Source organism: Pinus tabuliformis, chromosome 8 (assembly GCF_031772625.1).
Source record: "Pinus tabuliformis cultivar Carrire ecotype Pingquan chromosome 8, CPIR1, whole genome shotgun sequence".
Classification (NCBI taxonomy): domain Eukaryota; kingdom Viridiplantae; phylum Streptophyta; class Pinopsida; order Pinales; family Pinaceae; genus Pinus; species Pinus tabuliformis.
In genome coordinates this window covers 966,111,184-966,128,623 of record NC_142294.1, presented here as the reverse complement: position 1 = coordinate 966,128,623, position 17,440 = coordinate 966,111,184, and positions in this window count along the sequence as shown.

The following is a 17,440-nucleotide window of genomic DNA, read 5'->3' as shown; positions in this document are numbered from 1 at the left end:
GTTCAGATCCTTTGAGTTTGGCCACTTAGTAGTGAGATTAGAAGAACTAGAACCATCATTGACCTCTTTTCCAGAAAAGCCTTCAAACTGCATTTAGAGTTGCCTTCCTTAATTGATTTTATGTTATGGAAAATTGTGGATGCATGTGTTGCAATCAAAGTCAATAAAGAAGATAAGAAATCTCTCACCAAACAGACGAAAAAGCTTAAGAAATTACTTGGACCTATCGACATCCCTAGCTCTTTTCAGAATTGCATTATTAATATCAACAACAATAAATCCTCAGACAACATCATAACTTCAGATGCTAGTAAATAAACTAGTGAAATTAAGGATCATCTGAACAAGGTAAAAATTGAACTTAACAAGTATACAAACTACCGTGAATATGTTGGATACAATACTATCAGCCATCTTGAAGCTTGAATCAACATTACGCAAGCATACAAGCCAAAAGATAAATTCAATAATGCGTTTGAGTTGAGGAATGATACTAATTCTGAAGCTAAAAATAATGTGTTCTCCCTTAAAACTAATGAGTGAAATGCACTTAGAAACACCAATTTGTTTACTGCATCTATGAATGTTCCAACTTATGAAAGTAAAGAAAAATTTGATAGTAATAATGTTAGGAGCAACATTTATTTTGAACACGGTGCTACCCATATTGAACCTTCGCTCGCTCCCCTCTCATTGTAAAAACAAAAAAAGTAGTCAATCTGTCGAGCTATATGTTGAATAGTGCTGAGCAAGATATGCTCAAAAGAGCATTAAATTTTTCCATCAATCCCAAATTTATACCTTTTTATGACATCATTTGCAGTATTGAAGAAGGTATACAAACACTTACAGATGAGGAAAAAGATTGCATTAGGCAAGATTGTTCAACTACTTTGAGAAAATCTAATCCCCCTAAGAGCAACATTAGTAGAGAGGAGCGCCAAGCTCTTAGAAATTTTGAAATAACAATGACATTGTTATCTTAAAAGTGGATAAAGAAGGTGCCACTGTAGTAATGACCTACTAGACTATAACAGAAAAAGGATTGAACATTTAACTGAAAGTGGTAGCTACAGGAAGCTTCCCCATAATTCCATCTCTAGAGTAATCAAAGATGTTAAAAAATCCATAAAATCTTCTAACCTAGATGATAGTATAAATAAGAGATTGATTCCTGCCAGTGAAATTACCCCTAGAATTTATGGAGCCCTAAAACTCCATAAGAATGGTATTCCTTTAAGACCAATACTAAACATTATCGATTCCCAAACCTACCAATTGCCTAAATTTGTTGCTAAGGCTCTTAGCCCTCTTGTTGGCCACACTGACTCTTTCATTAAGGACTCTAATCATTTCATTCAATTAATTAAAAAGAAAAAGTCAACCCTAATGAAATTATTATAAGCTTTGGCGTTGTTTCCCTTTTCACTAAAATGCCTCTTTATGAATCCATTCAAGGAGTTAAAGATGTGGCCAACCCTGCTATAGCTAGGTTAGTTGAAGTGTGTCTAAACTCCATTTTTTTCTTGCTTTAGATGATAATTTTATGATAAAACCAGTGGTGTGGCAATGGGCTCTCCCCTTTCACCTATAGTTTCTAACCTTTATATGGAAAATCTATAGAATAAAACTCTTAACACTCATTATCTTAAGCCAAAAATATGGAATACATTTGTAGCTGACGCTAATATTATTTTTGCCTCATGGTAAGAATGAACTTTCTAAATTCAATCAACACCTTAATAATATTTCTAATGACATCCAATTCACTATGGAAACTGAAGAAGATGGTTGCATTCCATTTTTGGATTTCCTTATAATTAGAAAAATTGATGGCCATATTTATCATATGGTTTACTGTAAGAAAATTCATACAAAAAACTACTTGCATGCTGACTCTCACCATCCACCCTCTCAAAATATTGGTGTCATCAGAACCTTAGCTTCTAGATCCTTAAAAATATCAGGTATGGAACATCAAGATAAATATAAATAACACCTAGTAAAAGTCTTTAGCATCCTTGGTTATATAAAGAAGGTTATTAATGATTCTTGTTACCGATCAGACTAGAAGGGGACCTAAAGGGCAAATGCTAGACTAGGGCAACATATGGAGACAGCCCACCGTCACCTCAGCTAAGGCTCCCTACTATTTACGGACTTTCACCGATGGGAGGAGACACAATATATTATGGAGTCACCAATCAAGGATAAATCAATGAGTGGATGTGGATTGACCCAAATTATCCCTTTCCAGAAGAGGTTGAAGGATAGAGTTCTAAGAAAGGTACAATGTCTTCTAGGAGAAGGATCAAAAGATCTGAGGGTTAGGTTTAGGGGATATGACTCGTGAAAGAGTTTCCCAATCCCTAAAATCCTTATTGAAATTTGTATCCCGGATGGTTCTTAAAGAATTATATTTTCAAAGGAACGAGACTACACGGGACGAGGTGGACCCAGCCTAGGTCAGGAGGTAATATTTTAGCAACCAATGATGTTCTTAACCTAGACAAGGAGGGGGAAAGGATCAAAGAAATAATATTCACTTAAAGTTTTTGAATTGATCCTATGAGGCACGAGCCTTGGGGATACTAGGGCAAAGTTTGATCTCAAACCTAAGGCTTGGATTTTCTCACAACTCCATTGTCGGAATGGCTTCAAAATTGGAGGAGGTATTTGGGAGACATGAGTGCAGGAGAGGCTAGGGGATTGAACTTTTTGGAGGGCTATCTTGTCAAGAAAATGATGCCCTAGGTGACCCAACTTAGCTAGACCTAGGCAAAGGTGAAAAGGAATTGATTTTAGGTGAACACCTCTTGGTAGATCAGTGCCTTAGTCTTGGATAATGGAGTCTATGATAAATATGAATGAGACTTAGTTTCTTATTCAAGGAGGCCATAAGACTACTTGACTAGCCTTTTAGGGAAAAGGGATGCAACCTTACAACTTGTATACTTCGACTTGCAAAAGGAAATGTCTATTCAAGATGAATTCATTTATAGAATTATCCCTAGGAAATTTCATTCAAATTACATGGCCCATACATTGAGAGATTCTATATAGAGATAAAATTCCATAATTTAAGTAGTAAATGCATGCAACAATTAGCCCTAAAAATAGCGAAAATCTCAATCCAATGTATATGACAAAGTAAAACAAGAATAGAATTAAAATCATGTACTTACATGTAATAGAACATATCCAACCATACACATTTTGACAATAGAGAAGCTCCAAGATAAGATAAACCAAATCCAAACATCAAAATTCATCCATAAAGCTCCAATTCATCCTCCAAGAAAAAGTGTGAAATTCTCAAGAGATAGAAGAGATCCAATCCAAAGTGATGATGAGAAAATGAACTCATCTCACTTGTATTTATACACTAATTAAGATTTTGAATTAGTCTCCTTGACCTACATAAGCCCCAAAAATAAAATAATGTGCTACTAATCTAACTTTTGGTGACAAGCCCATGAAACTAGCTCACAAATGAATGAATAAGCCTCTTAAGAAGTCATATGATGAATAATACATGTCATAGGGCCCTCCAATATGCCTAATGAGGTCCATGGGTGCCATAATCAAGAGTATTACCCTCAAAATTAATGGACAAGGGGTTGCCCCCCTGTTCTCTAAACAATAAACTTTGGGTGCTCCCAATGGGTGTCAAGGCACAATAATAACCTTATGGATCTCCAAATGAGTTGAAGATGCCTATAGATCATTTGCAAGGACTGTAATGATGGTGTAGAGGATGCCACATCATCCTGTAAGTCCTGGTTTAGCTTCCAATCTGTGGGGCTATCTGGACAAAGGTGAACTAGGTGCATCTTACTCATCCAAAAAGAGTATCGCGAGAATCTCTGACCATCCTTAAGGATCCATGGAATGTTTTCTACTGTTGTGGGTGCCCATGGCTCTTGACACACACCCTACCTGTGCCATTGTATTCCTTTGGAGGATTAGGACCTCGTATAGGGAGATCAAACCCAAGATGAAAACCATTTGCAATCATGCATAAGATCCAATGCATCCCCTAGCCTTCTAGTATAACAAATCATTAGATAAATCAATTAAATTAGCTTACTAATCCTTGACAATAGATAGGGACTTCATAATGGCCTACCCTTCCATAATAGGCTTTAGGATGTGCCAATATATCCTAAATTCCAAATGGGGTTAACGAAGTATCTTATTAGATGGTTTCTACTTCTAAAGGGGATAATATATTCAAGGTACATCCTTCGAAAGGTGGTGGCATGTGACAGATAGGTGAATGAAGTAGTTGATGAGAAGGGGTAGCCCTGGGCCACATGCTAGGGTAAAAGGGTAGCTAATAAAATGGAAGCCCACACTTGGGTTTATAATGTATAGGAGGGAGAAATCGTGGTACATGAGGTGCCTCGACCTTGATTTTTCCACCCTTCTTTATATGCATTTTTTCTTTTTATGATTTTCTTTGATTAAGTGCTCGGGGCTCAAGGGGTAAGAGCATGATGCATAAGATATAGCAGTGAATACCCCCCTTTAATGGTAGGACGATTCATTTCCTACCAAGGGTTGGGACAATCATGGGTTCCTATATGATGAGGAAGGTTCATAGAACCCGTAGGAACCAGGATGATTCCAATGATTATCGGGTAGAGCTCATGTATTGGCTTTTTCCAATGTGCCAAATGTGTTTGTCCCGACCATATTTTGCATTTTCTGGTAAATTTTCCTTTTGAATGTGGCCAAATATGGTTTTATCTTTCTTTTTAGCTGCATCAACCTTCGGGGCATCATTCCATGTCTGATCCAAGGTGAGGGCAAGGGGAAGGGGCGAGCTAACCCTATGTGGACCCAGTGGAGGAATGTGGACCTAGGTGGGAAAAATTATGAATGGGGTGATAACGAGTGGAAAAGGGGTAATATAAACAGATAAGGGAGCGAGACCACGCAACCAAAATCGGGGTTTCCTATGAAATACCATTCCTAAAGACAAATGGTCAGTAAAAGAGATCCCATGGGACTAGAATCCAAGGTTAATATCCAAAAGGGATCTAGGGGATAGGATCACATACGTAGCCCATTATTTCTATCGAATCCCCCCATTAATCCATGCCCAGAAGTGTCCATGATAAGTAAACTACAATACTCAATTACCAAATGACAAGGTATACCTTTAGGTTTATGAGGCCCACCTTCAAACATACAATCATGGCAGATGGGCGAGGGACCACATGGCTAGCTCAGGTAGTAGAGAAATGGAATAATGAGTTAGATGTAGTTGCAAGGGGTTGTTGGCTGCCGACTGAGGACCATCTTGGAGAAAAACAATTCTCCTAGGGACATCACCCACAAAATGGTAGGTAACATTTGGCTCCAAGTGGGACGTGATCTATCGAAGAAGTGAGCAAAGCTACTCGAACGGGAGGTCACTAGAACTCGAGCAATATTTTGGTTACCGTAGACCTATCACCTTCACATATCATAAATGAAAAACAAGGGGCAACATGCTTTTGTGGCGTCTCATGATCGCACATGATATATGTTAGGACATAAAATGAACAGAAAATAAAATATGAAAATATGCATTTATCTACCATGAGAAATATCATATGGCGTTAATTGTAATGAGGAAATGAGAATGCAATGCGTCCTACCCTAACATGCATATGACAAATCTATTGTTAAGTGTAATCATAAATTTAGTGAAACCAACATATCATCAAGTCTATATAAATATGTCTTCCTATATGATTATTTATGCAGCAAGTCCCAAAGAGAATGCAAACCCAAACACATGGAGGATGTTGTGGGTGGGAAGTGGGAAAATATGATGCCCATATATGGATGATTATGTGAGAATAGGTAAGAAAATGATGTAATCTAGTCCAAGAGATCTTCTCTTGCAACCAAAATATAGAGATGTCAACAACCAAGCTCATAAACTTTTGATGGATGGCGACCTCTGGCATACCATTTACATCATCGCTTATGGCCTTCATCGGGTTATGATTAGCAGGAAAGGGAGGCTGATGAGATGGAGAAACTCAAGTAGGTTCCACATGATGATTACACTTGAGAGGGGAGACTATGGAGTGATCAAAACCTTGAGGGTGCATCCAAAACATATAATCAACAAGGGATTTACCTTGACACTATACCCGGGAGGGGGAAGGGCTCACAATTACTTGAGCTCATATGACCAGGGGTGAGGGAATCACTTGATGAAGACCCAAGATGATAACCAATAGGAAAAAGAAAGAAATAAGTTTTGTATTCAATGGGTTTTTCTTTCCCAAATCATAATCTAAAGGCTCAAGTGATTTGAAAATAGAATCATACTTGGGAGAAGTGGTAGCCTTATCAATTTTCTTAGTATCCAAGATTGGATCTCTCCTACAAAGAAACTTGATCACTTCCAACTACCCCTCTTTATGCAAAGGAAAATGAAGATTCTCCTTCCCAAGGGTATCAATGGGTATGCCATCATAAATAGTGCCTGAGGGGAAGGGAAGACCAATCTCATCCTCACCCTCCTTGTCGATGTCGTAAATGGGAGTACAGTCAAATTGAAGACCAGCAATTTCCCATTACTCCTTTTTAATGTGGAAATAATCTTCAATGACATCTTCCAAGGGGCTAATGGGATCATCTTTATGAGGGTTTTCAAAATAGGATTTGTTATCACTCAGGTTGTTCCCCAAAGTTGTAAGAAAGGGAATACGGTCGAGGTAACCATAGACCAATCTTTTAGATACAGATTCTAGCCAATCTGTATCCAGAGAGGGCTCTCTCTTTATAATTTAGCTTTGTTTTGAGGTATATTAGGCTAGCTATGAAGTGCAAGGATTTTGTTTTGAGTTTGGTTGGTGGGAGGGAGGTTCAATAGAACACTGAGGTAAAATTGAAGAGCTTCAGTCCATTGGGCATGATGGAGTCAAAGAAGGATAGCTTCCTGGATTAGGTTTCTTATCAGAGGAGGTATCACAGAGCAAGGTGCTCAAATGTGGAAAAATTTATAGGCTGGAATCAGATGGAATGGAGTAAATGGGTGAAGGGCAATTAAGAATCCTTCATCATGTTGACAGAGGGAAAATGGCTGACTACTGTTAAGGAGCAGTTAAGAATTCCTTACCAAATATTCAAAATGAAAGAATCAGGGGAAACATGAGCAATTAAGAATTCACTATTTATTCTAATTCTGAAGAAAACATTGATAATAACAAAGACTGAACACAGAGTGCAATCAAGAAAGTTCTGAGTTATTCTTTCTCTCTATTATTTAGATCATGAAGCATAGATGATAAAACATAGAAACTGTAAAACACAAGTTAGAAGGGACTTATTGATCCATAAGATGATTCAAGAATTCTGTAAAATGGTCCTCAACATCAATTCCTCATTCAGTAAGCCAGACAAAAATGGTTCCAACAACCTTTTTATTCCAAAATTCTGTATTACAGCAAAGTCTGAGAATGCTTCCCAATCAACCAACAACCAACCCCAAATACTTCGTCTGGGGGGGTATTTGTACAAAAATATCAAATATCTTACAAAATATCTGAAGAAGATAATATCTAATGATGATTAATGTGTTTTACAAAGATAGAGACAGACATTCTCGAAAACAGAGGAACAATAAATTGATGCAATAAATTGATGTTGTGCTGGTTGTTCTGTCTTTATGAGATGTACTGGAGGTAGGTGCTGCAAGTCGGTTCACAGCCGTCTTCTACTGATACTTTGTATTGGTTATTCTGCCTTGGCCGGACTTTCTTTAACCCTGATGTGATGTGCTTGGACCCACATGACTCTGATTCATTTCTTTTCTTCGCATTATAGTAGATGGTCCAAAATTTTGAATTGACCAAAGATAAGTTTATAGGATTTCTAACATACTTTGCCACCACTCCGGTCCTGGTAATTTATGTCTTTGAAGCTTCCTTAAAGTTTCGTCAGTCTCTGTGTATCTGAAGAAATTAGGTGGGATGGTGAACAGATGTTTCACCTCGTGCTCAATGTAGAACAAATTTTCCAGGCTGTCATATAAGGCTTGGCCAAAGGGAAGTGCCTTCTCTCCTGAAGTACTTGATGATGTATTAACTTGATCAACAACATATGTATTCAATTTATGTACATAGTCTTTGTGTTTCATCAGACGATCATTACTTCCCAAAGGACTTGGAAAACCTTTTTGATGCAGGACTGTAAAGTTTTCTGTGAAAGAATTAATCTCTACCTGCATGTCCTGGCATCTTCTGTCCAAATTTTGCATTAGAGTTCTCATGGTTAGAACTCTCTTGATGTCTAGAATGGTGCATGTTCTGTCTCTAATTTCCAGTGCTTCCAGTTCTTCACTGGTCTTGGTGTTCAAAAAATGTATTAGCCGGTTAGCTTGCTCAGGCATCTGTCCCAATAAGGCTCTTGTTTTTTGAATCTCCACTTGGGCCACTCTTATCAAGTCAATCTGCTCATAAATGGTTTGGATAGACCTCCACACATCACTAAGGGATTGAGTGATGTTGGTCCACAAAATTCCCCTGATTTCTGCTAGAGGTTTATGCAGAGAGAGGTCCTTTTCTAATGCTCTCACCTTGTTCTCCAATGTTTTGATCTCCCTTGTTTTCTCTGCCACATTCATCTTGGATTTATCATAACTCTGTTCAACTTTTGCCAATTTTTCTTTGACTTGCTTCAGCTCTGACACTTGGAGTTTCAATTCCTCCATGGCTTTTATTAATTGCTCTGTGCTCATACCTATACTGCTGCCTAGTGCTATTGCTGTTGATGTTGTTCCTGTGATGACCTCTGTTGTTGATGCCGGGACAGTGGGAGGCAATGCTGTTATAAGTGTGGGGCAGTAGTGACTGTTGGGGCTACTTCAGGTGGCTAGGAGGTCGGCTCTCCCTGCTTTTCTTGTAGAGATTTCTCCAATGCCTGCTATGTCTCACACAATCTCTCATTCAGTCTCATGAGCAGGTCCATCATGTCCTCTTCAGATTTTTATTGTACAACTTCTGCAGTTTGTGGATGCATAGAAGGAGGCAATTTTAGCTGTTTTCTGAGGGCAACAATGTCCTCTTCTTTCTTCTTCATCAATGCCTTTATACCTTTGGCATCTTTGGGATCGTGTCCCAGTTCAATGATAATTTCTTCCAAGGATTTGATCATATTGTCCTTTGCTAGAGAAGAAGATTTCTCCAAATCCAACAGAGCAAAGGTATTATTCAAGGAGTTTTGCAATTTATGAGCTAACATAGCTTTGTCAGCTAGCGTGGAGTATACCATTTCTCTAGTCTGTTTGAGCAGCTCAATCTGGTCTATTGGATGAATGTCCTTGGCCAAGACCTCCAGATTTGTCCTGATATAGTCAGCTGCTGATTGCGGTTGCTGCACCTTGGGCTTGAAATAACTCATTATCATCTTTCCTTCTTTTATGTCATATGCTGACATTAATCTTTGCTGCTTTGTGGGGGCCATCTTAAGATACTGGTTATAAATCTGTAGCCTTAGTGGATCATTTCTAGCCTTTATCTCTGTGAATGTTCTTTTGATGTCAGAGGTCTGCTTACTTGGTGGCCTAGTGGATGAAACTTCCACACTATGTTGCCTTTCTAGCTCCTGCCTATGTGAGCTAGTTGATGTCTCTATCACTGGGGAGGTCTGTTGGCTGGTTACCCTCTCACCTCTTAGACTTTCTATTGTTTCTTCAATGATTTCCTCTTCAGACAGAGGATTGAGTCTTTGCCTTTTTTCCCCTGGTTGTTCTGTAGGCCCACTGATAGGTGTGGCTTCTTCCCTGCCTCTTTTCTTGCCTTTTTCCTCATTTAGAGGAGTCTGTAATGCAGGAATCTCTGCTGCTTTTGTTTGGACCGCAGGAATTTGCCCCTCCTGATCAGTCATTGCTTGCTGCTTCGAGCCTGCCACTTCCTTGCCCTTAGAAGACCCTGTAACTGGTGCACTAGTTTCTTGTACAGGCTGCTGTGAAGTTCCAGCAGAGGATGTACCCACTCTAGTTTGTTGAGGCAGCTTGAAAGATACATGTCCAAAAGAGTCCAAGTCAAGAGTCTTTTCAAGATCTTTCATAGCATTTTCCATTTTTTCTTGTTCAGTAATTTCTTCTACTAATGTACCCTCTACCCACTCTTCTTGATTAGCAAATTGTTCTATTTCGGGGATCCTATGATGTATGTAAGCTGATAACCTATTTCTTACTCTTCTGTCACTTATAAAGCTATTTGGGTCATATGGAACCCACCAGAAAATTTTCTTCAATTTAAGGTCTTCCCCTAACATCTTATCAGCATCTTCCCATGCTTCCCTCTTATTGATGATAAAAGGGCCTAACTGGTTTCTTATTCTCAGCTGAGCCTTTTTCTTTACATTGCAAAAGTGGGTTAAATCTGCATTGATAAGCTGCCTGAAATACTCCAGTGCAAATAGTCTCATGGGCACATATTTGGGCAGCTTGTAAGGGCACAGTTCACAGCCATATATTCTGATTTCGGTGTGATTTTGGTAGAGGTACTAGTCACCTATTCTGTAGTTTTTGGAGAGCTGTAAAATCTTCTTTATATCACCAGAGAGCCTAGGAGGAGGAGCTCCTATCAATAAAGTGGAGGTTGGATGTACAAACAAGTCAATGAATTCACAGTAGGTATAAGGGGATTCACAAACATTGTGGAAGACCGAGGTCCAAAAGATCACAGACCTCCGCTCTCCTTTGGAATCCAATTTCCTGAGAGGAAATGAGAAGTTGTCTGGCTGATAATATAGCAGAAGGTGGTATATGAATGAAGTGTACTTGAAGACTCCTTCTCTGTCCAGATTTATGAATTGCTCATTGATTTTATTGGCAATGAAAAAGGCATAATCATATTTGACAGCAGGGGGCTGTCCTGGAGTAAACGTTGACAACATAACTAAGATGGTCTCCTCAACAAATTCACTGGTTTTGAATCCCAAAATAAAGGATATCATGTCAAGAATATGATTTCTAGTTTCAGTAAACCAGGAATGTACATAGGGAGGTGGGCCTTGGGGCTGGCAATCTGGTTTCATGAATAATCGAGCAATCTGGGTTATTTCTAAATTGGGCAATTGAGAGCCTTGCTCAAGAAAAAATCCCATGGAAAGAGGAGCAAGGGGCTGAGTGGGATGGAAGTGTAACATCTCATTGATAGATTCAACAGTTATGTAAAAGAGAACAGTTTGGGATGGGGTCATAACTGCTTTACTGACAAGGTCATAGTTTGCACAGCAATGGTGAATAATATCTGGGAACACATTGACTGAGGGAAGGTAATACCTAGGGAAATTAGATTTCCATATTCCAAGGATATCAGAGTTACTCAGATGACTATTCCTAATTCAGCAAAATGGCTGGAGATGGTTCATATCACCAGATAACTCTTTTATTTGAAAATATTTGTCAGCCAAGGGTAACCAATCCTGGTCTTTATGAGGTGCATTGAGGGGTGCCACATTGAGGGCCACGGGAGCTTCCATATGTGGTTCTTGTATTTTTAAACTGGAGGTCGGGCTTCTGTAGAAAATTGGGCAAAACAGCAATGGTTCTGGTGTCCTTGTATGGCAACTGTGAACTGTTTTCAGCTTGAATTTGGCTCTTATAGGTAAAATTCACAGAGGAAAAACAAAATTACAGGTTCGGGAAGTGAAAACAGGGTAAATACCTGTATTTAGGCGAAAAACAGTGCGATTCGCAGGTTGACCGACGAGTTGCAGAGCATGGCACTGTAATTTCTTGGCCGGGTGGTGGACTGGGTGCTCGAGCAATCAACGAACGTAATGTGCATGGAAACAGTTCGCAGAGAAAGTGAATGAAAATGACATTTTCCCGACAATTTAACAAAATTTGGCTTTGGCGGGTAATTTTGACATTTAATGACAGATGACGTCAGCGAGGAGACAGTTTGTCGTTTAGCGGGGGTACAGAATGGTGACGTGGTCGTGACATCAGCTGAGGGCCAGTGGGAGGGCGGTAAGCGGTTTTGGCCTGCACCGCTTATGAGCTGAAATGGTTTTGGGTGGAGAGGCAGTGAGCACGACGAGAGTGCGCCATGCGTCCAAGGTACGGGCGGCAATACCACAGTTCCACGCGCTTTAAACTTCAGCAACGAAGGGCCTTGCGATATGATCGTGGGCCGTTGGATGAGCGGGCCCAGATCTAACGGTCGATGGCATTGGGATATGGCAGATGGTTAATGTGCGGGGCCCGATATATAATAAACGTTAAAAATATATCGGGGTTGTGCTTATTGGTTGGCGGGGTTTGTTTAAGTCAGGTTATTAATTAACCAGTCGTTAATTAACCCTTTGGATGGCGCGGGGGCGGGTTATTAACAAATCCCGAATGGATCTATTAATCCCCTATTATGTTAAGACTATAGTCGTATTTCGACCTAGGGCAGGATATTACATATTGGGGGTTTTTATGTGATATATACACAATACGGGGATGGGAATAATTTACACGGGATTTACAGAAAATAGGGTTAGAGTTAATATGAGAAATATGTTGAAAAAGAGCGCTAAGTTATAGAGTTTAAAAACTTAGGCTTAAGGAGACAAGTTTATGTGTGACTTTGCACAATCTCCTAAGTAACCAGGGTTTTACTTAGGCCTTTTTATGAAATGAGATGGAGTAATTTGGGGATATTGAGCAGATCTCAATATCTCTGGGGGGAATTAGCAAATGATTTGGAGAAAGGATGGAGGGGATTTAGTCATGCTTCTGCCATAGTACCTGTGATAGAAGTAAGATTTAATCATTCTGAGAGACGAAACTTATCACAAGTTTCTTTCTGCAACATCAAAACTACCTACCCAGCCTACAGTACCTAACATTTTTTCTTCTTTTGCCATTGGGTGCACTTCAACTGGAAAACCCTTATAAATCTTCTTTTCTTTTCAAGGGAATCCTACCTAGGGTTGCCCTTATTTCTTCCAAGGGCTCAGGTTAAACAGTTGAGCTCCTTTGCTTCTCTACCTATCTACTTATCTGCCAAGTTTAAACAGTTTGGACAGATTTCTATTCTTTATCTCTAAAACAAGAAATTCAAACATGAACTAGCCAAGATTAAACTATTTGGCCATTCATCAATTGCAGCATAAAGTTCAACAAAATACTCATGAAACTTTATTTACAGAACATGAAGTAGTAGTGGCATTTGGACTTGCACATTTTCCTGGTCCTTTTTATTTGGGGTTCATTTCTTTTCTTTTTCCTGACCATCTTTCTTTTTACCCTTTAATTTTTCTTTTAGGGTACACCCTCTTTACATTTTTTAATTTTTTTGTTTTTTCAAAATATGGAAAACCTTTGCAGCAAGGAAAGGATGAACATATTAGGGATTTTTAACCAGTCAATCATGAAATATGACACCTATTGGTATAGGAGCATAACATTGGCTCCACTAGGGGATGGCTTTCCCTGGTGGAAAGTCAAGAACATCAGGTCAGATGGCCTTATGTACAATTCTTGTTGCACTCTGAAATCTTCCTTTGTCGTAATTAGAAAAACTGTACAAAAGGACCACGTAAAATATATACATTTCTCTTGGGCTAAAAACAAAAAATGGTAAAATTTCGTCACTGTTTCTCAAAAAAAATTTGCACATTCCTTTCTATTCTTATTGTTGTAGAAAGTTGTATAAACTGAACTTTGCTACGTACAAGTTAGAGTCAGGATATATGAACAAACTGAATCAAAATAGTGTTTCAGCATCTAACCATTAACTGGTCCTTCTTCTGCTTCTGTACCATCCAGGCTTTTCAGAAAGTAAGTATTGTTGCCTTGTGAAGCCTGAATAACAAAAGGTCCCTTCCATAGGAAGTCAAACTTCCCATGTTTTCCTTTATCTTCCCTCTTGGAATCCATTTCAAAACTTTGTCACCTAGGTATAAATCTTCTGCCTTAGTCCTCTTATCAAATATTTTCTTGAGCTTTTCTTGTAGCACTTGAGATCTTTGATATACCTCTTCTCTAGTTTGCTGCAAATGGATGGTCTGATTTATCCTTCTTTGAATGTCATTAGGCTGTACTTGAGCTTCTTGCAGTAATTTCATTACAGGGACCCCTAAAGATGAAGGAAATACAACCTCCATGCCATAGACTAACTCATAAGGGCTAGTCCCAATGGATCTCTAACTAGTTAATCTGTCTACCCATAGTGCATTGATGAGTTTCTTATGCCAATTTTTCTTGTTTTCCTCCAACACTTTCTTGATAATGTTGATTAGGATTTTATTGGAAGATTCAGCTAGACCATTACCTTGAGGGTAATAGGTTGTGGAGTGGCCTAGAGTGATATGGTATTTGTGACAGAAACTAATCATTCTCTTGGATTTGAAAGCAGCAGCATATTCAGTTATAATCTTTTCAGGACAGCCAAATCTGGACAAGATGTTGGTTTCTAAGAATTGTATGATCACTGAATCATTGGATTGTCTACAAGGGATGGCTTCTATCCACTTGGTGAAGTAATCTGTGGCAGTGAGGATCCATTTATGTTGGCCAGAAGGAGGATGAATTTCCCCAATGAAGTCTAAACCCCATTGCTGGAATGGTCTTTCAGTGGAAATTGGCTTAAGGGGTAGAGGTAAAAGTTTCCTCTTGCCTTCAAAAATTTGACATTTATGGCAAGTAGTGACAAACTTTTTCACATCAGCAAACAAGGTTGGCCAGTAAAATCCAGCCCTTAGGATTTTATCAGCAGTTGATTTCCAGTAAATATGTCCACCACAGTCCCCTGCATGAAATTCTTTGAGTACCCTGTCAGATTCATCTTTTATTAGACAATTTAATAAAACACCTTCAGGATTTTTCCAAAAAAGAGCACCATCTAAAATACAAAACTTTGAAGCCTTCATTTTCAAAAACCTTTTCTTTGTTCTGGATAATCCTGGAGGAGCCTGCAGGTTTAATATTACATAACATATATCAACATACCAAGGTGATTCTAGGAAGGCCTGACTGATTTGTGGAGTCACCATCTCCTGTTCATTATCCAATTCATTGATATCCAGGGCTTGGCAATTGGTTTCAGTGATGAGTTTAGCCAACCCCTGTCCTTTTATAAGCTTTGTCGGTTTTATTTCAATATCATACTCTAATATAGTAGCAATCAATTTTCCTCTCTTTCCTTCAATCCCCTCCTGGGTCAGGATATCTTTGACAACAGTGCTTGGTACATAAGCTATTATATGAGAGTATAATACGTAGACTTTGAAATCTTTGATGGCTTTCACAAGTGCATAAGCCTGTTTTTCCATGATTGGGTATTTTAGTGGTGCATCCCTCAGTGCTTTTCTGAAAAAGACTATAGGTTTTTCACATCCTTGATCATCTTTCTATAGTAAAACAACAGCAATGGTATGTTCTGATGCAAATGAAAAGATTATGAAGTCTCTGTCAAATTTTGGGCTTGTAAGCACTGGTGCTTTGGTCAATGCTATTTTGATTTCTTCAAATGCTTGTTTGGCTTCTAGTGTCCATTTAACCTTGGAATCTTTTTTCAGCATATTATTCAACAATCTGATTAATTCAGCCAAGTTAGGTATGAATCTTCTTAAAAAGTTAATCTTCCCTAAGAAGGCTTGAAGTTCTTTGATATTTCTAGGATGGGGTATTTGTAAAATGGCTTCTATTCTGTCAGGATCAATTTTAATGCCATCTTTTGAGATTATGTGGCCCAATAGTTTGCCCTCCTTTAGGCCGAATAATGACTTCTTTGGATTTAGTGATATACTATATTTTTTGCATATTAAAAACACCTGTCTCAAATGATCTAAATGTTGTTGATCTGATTTGGAAAACACAGTAAGCTCATCAAGGTATATGACTAGAAAATCATGAATTTCTTTAGAAAAAGCTATGTCCATTTCCCGTTGGAAGGTTGCCCCTGCATTCTTGAGTCCAAATGGAATTTTGACATATGTGAAAGTTCCCCATGGGGTTGTAAAAGCAGTCTTTTCCTGATCATCAGGATGAACTAGAATCTGGTTGAAGCCTGAGAACCCATCCAGCAGTGAAATTCTAGAGGCACCTACTACCCTTTGTAAAATGTGATCCATCTTAGATAAGGGGTAGTGGTCTTTTAAAGAGACTTTATTCACATTCCTTAAATCAACACACAATATGATTTCTCCTATTTTCTTCCTAGTGGGCACTAAATTAGACACCCGCTCTAAAAATCTGATAGGGGCAATTATCCCAGCTTCACACATTCTTTTGACTTCTTTTTCGATTAAACGGAGTAGTACAGGGTTGACCCTTCTGAGTTTTTTCTTGAATGGTTTTTTATTTTCTTTAAGGGGTATTGTATGTTGAATCACAAAGGTGTCATAAGATTTGAGATCTTCATAGCTCCATGCAAAAATATCCTGGAATTCTTTGAACAGTTCAACGTATTTAAGCTTTTGGTCAGGGGGCAAAGTTTTGGATAGTTTTATCATCCTAGGATTTTCTTCAGTTCCCATGTTACAGTCCTCAATGTCTGCGTTTAGAGGCTACATTTTGGGTTTCTTTTGAATATCATTGGAATCAAAGAAATCTTCTAAAGGAGTTAATCCTGTGGGCAAATAATTATCCTTTAAATCAATAAATTCATATTATGGTTCAATGACCTCATCAATGTCTACCTCTTTAATATCTTGCAACTTTTTCTTGACAAATTTTGTTGGGTGCAGCAATTGAGTTGCACTTTCTACTGATATGGTTGTTTCAATTTTATCCATCTGATCAACTTCACAAATAGTGTCCGTGTCTATATTAGCGCTGAAAAAATCTTCTACAAGGGTCAAGAAATTGTTAATCTGAGTATCATTGTCAAACACTTGCCAGTTTTTTACATTGTCTGGTATGGTTGGCATGTGCCTAATCTCTGTTGTAAACTAATGATTGGGTTCAAAAGGCAGTTTGCAAGTGCTAGCAAATGTTGCCAAACTGTGAGCATGCAAATTATGTTTCCTTGGAATTTTGGCAAGCTGTGTTTCTAGAAATGTATTAAGTATCTCGATTGCTACCCCTCTGTAAGATGTCAATATGGGATAATTTGTGAGGAAGTTCCTTTTCATTTGTTGAATGACTAAATCAGAGTCTCCCAAAACTGATATCCTTACTGCCCCTAAACTTTTGATCAATTTAAGTCCTAGCAAGAGGGCTTCGTATTCAGCCACATTATTGGTACATCTGAAATTCAACCTGTAAGCATGTCCTTCAGCATGATCATTTTCTAGATTGTGTACCCAAATTCCTGCTCCTGCTCCTAGTTTATTGACTGATCCATCAAATTCCAAGTACCAGAGGACCTCATGTTCATAGTTAGTATCAGGAGTCTTGGCAATTTGTTTACTAGGGAAATCTGGCTTTTTAGTTTCATCTAGTTTCCCTTGAGTGTCTGTTATATCAATTATTTCAGAAATTTAT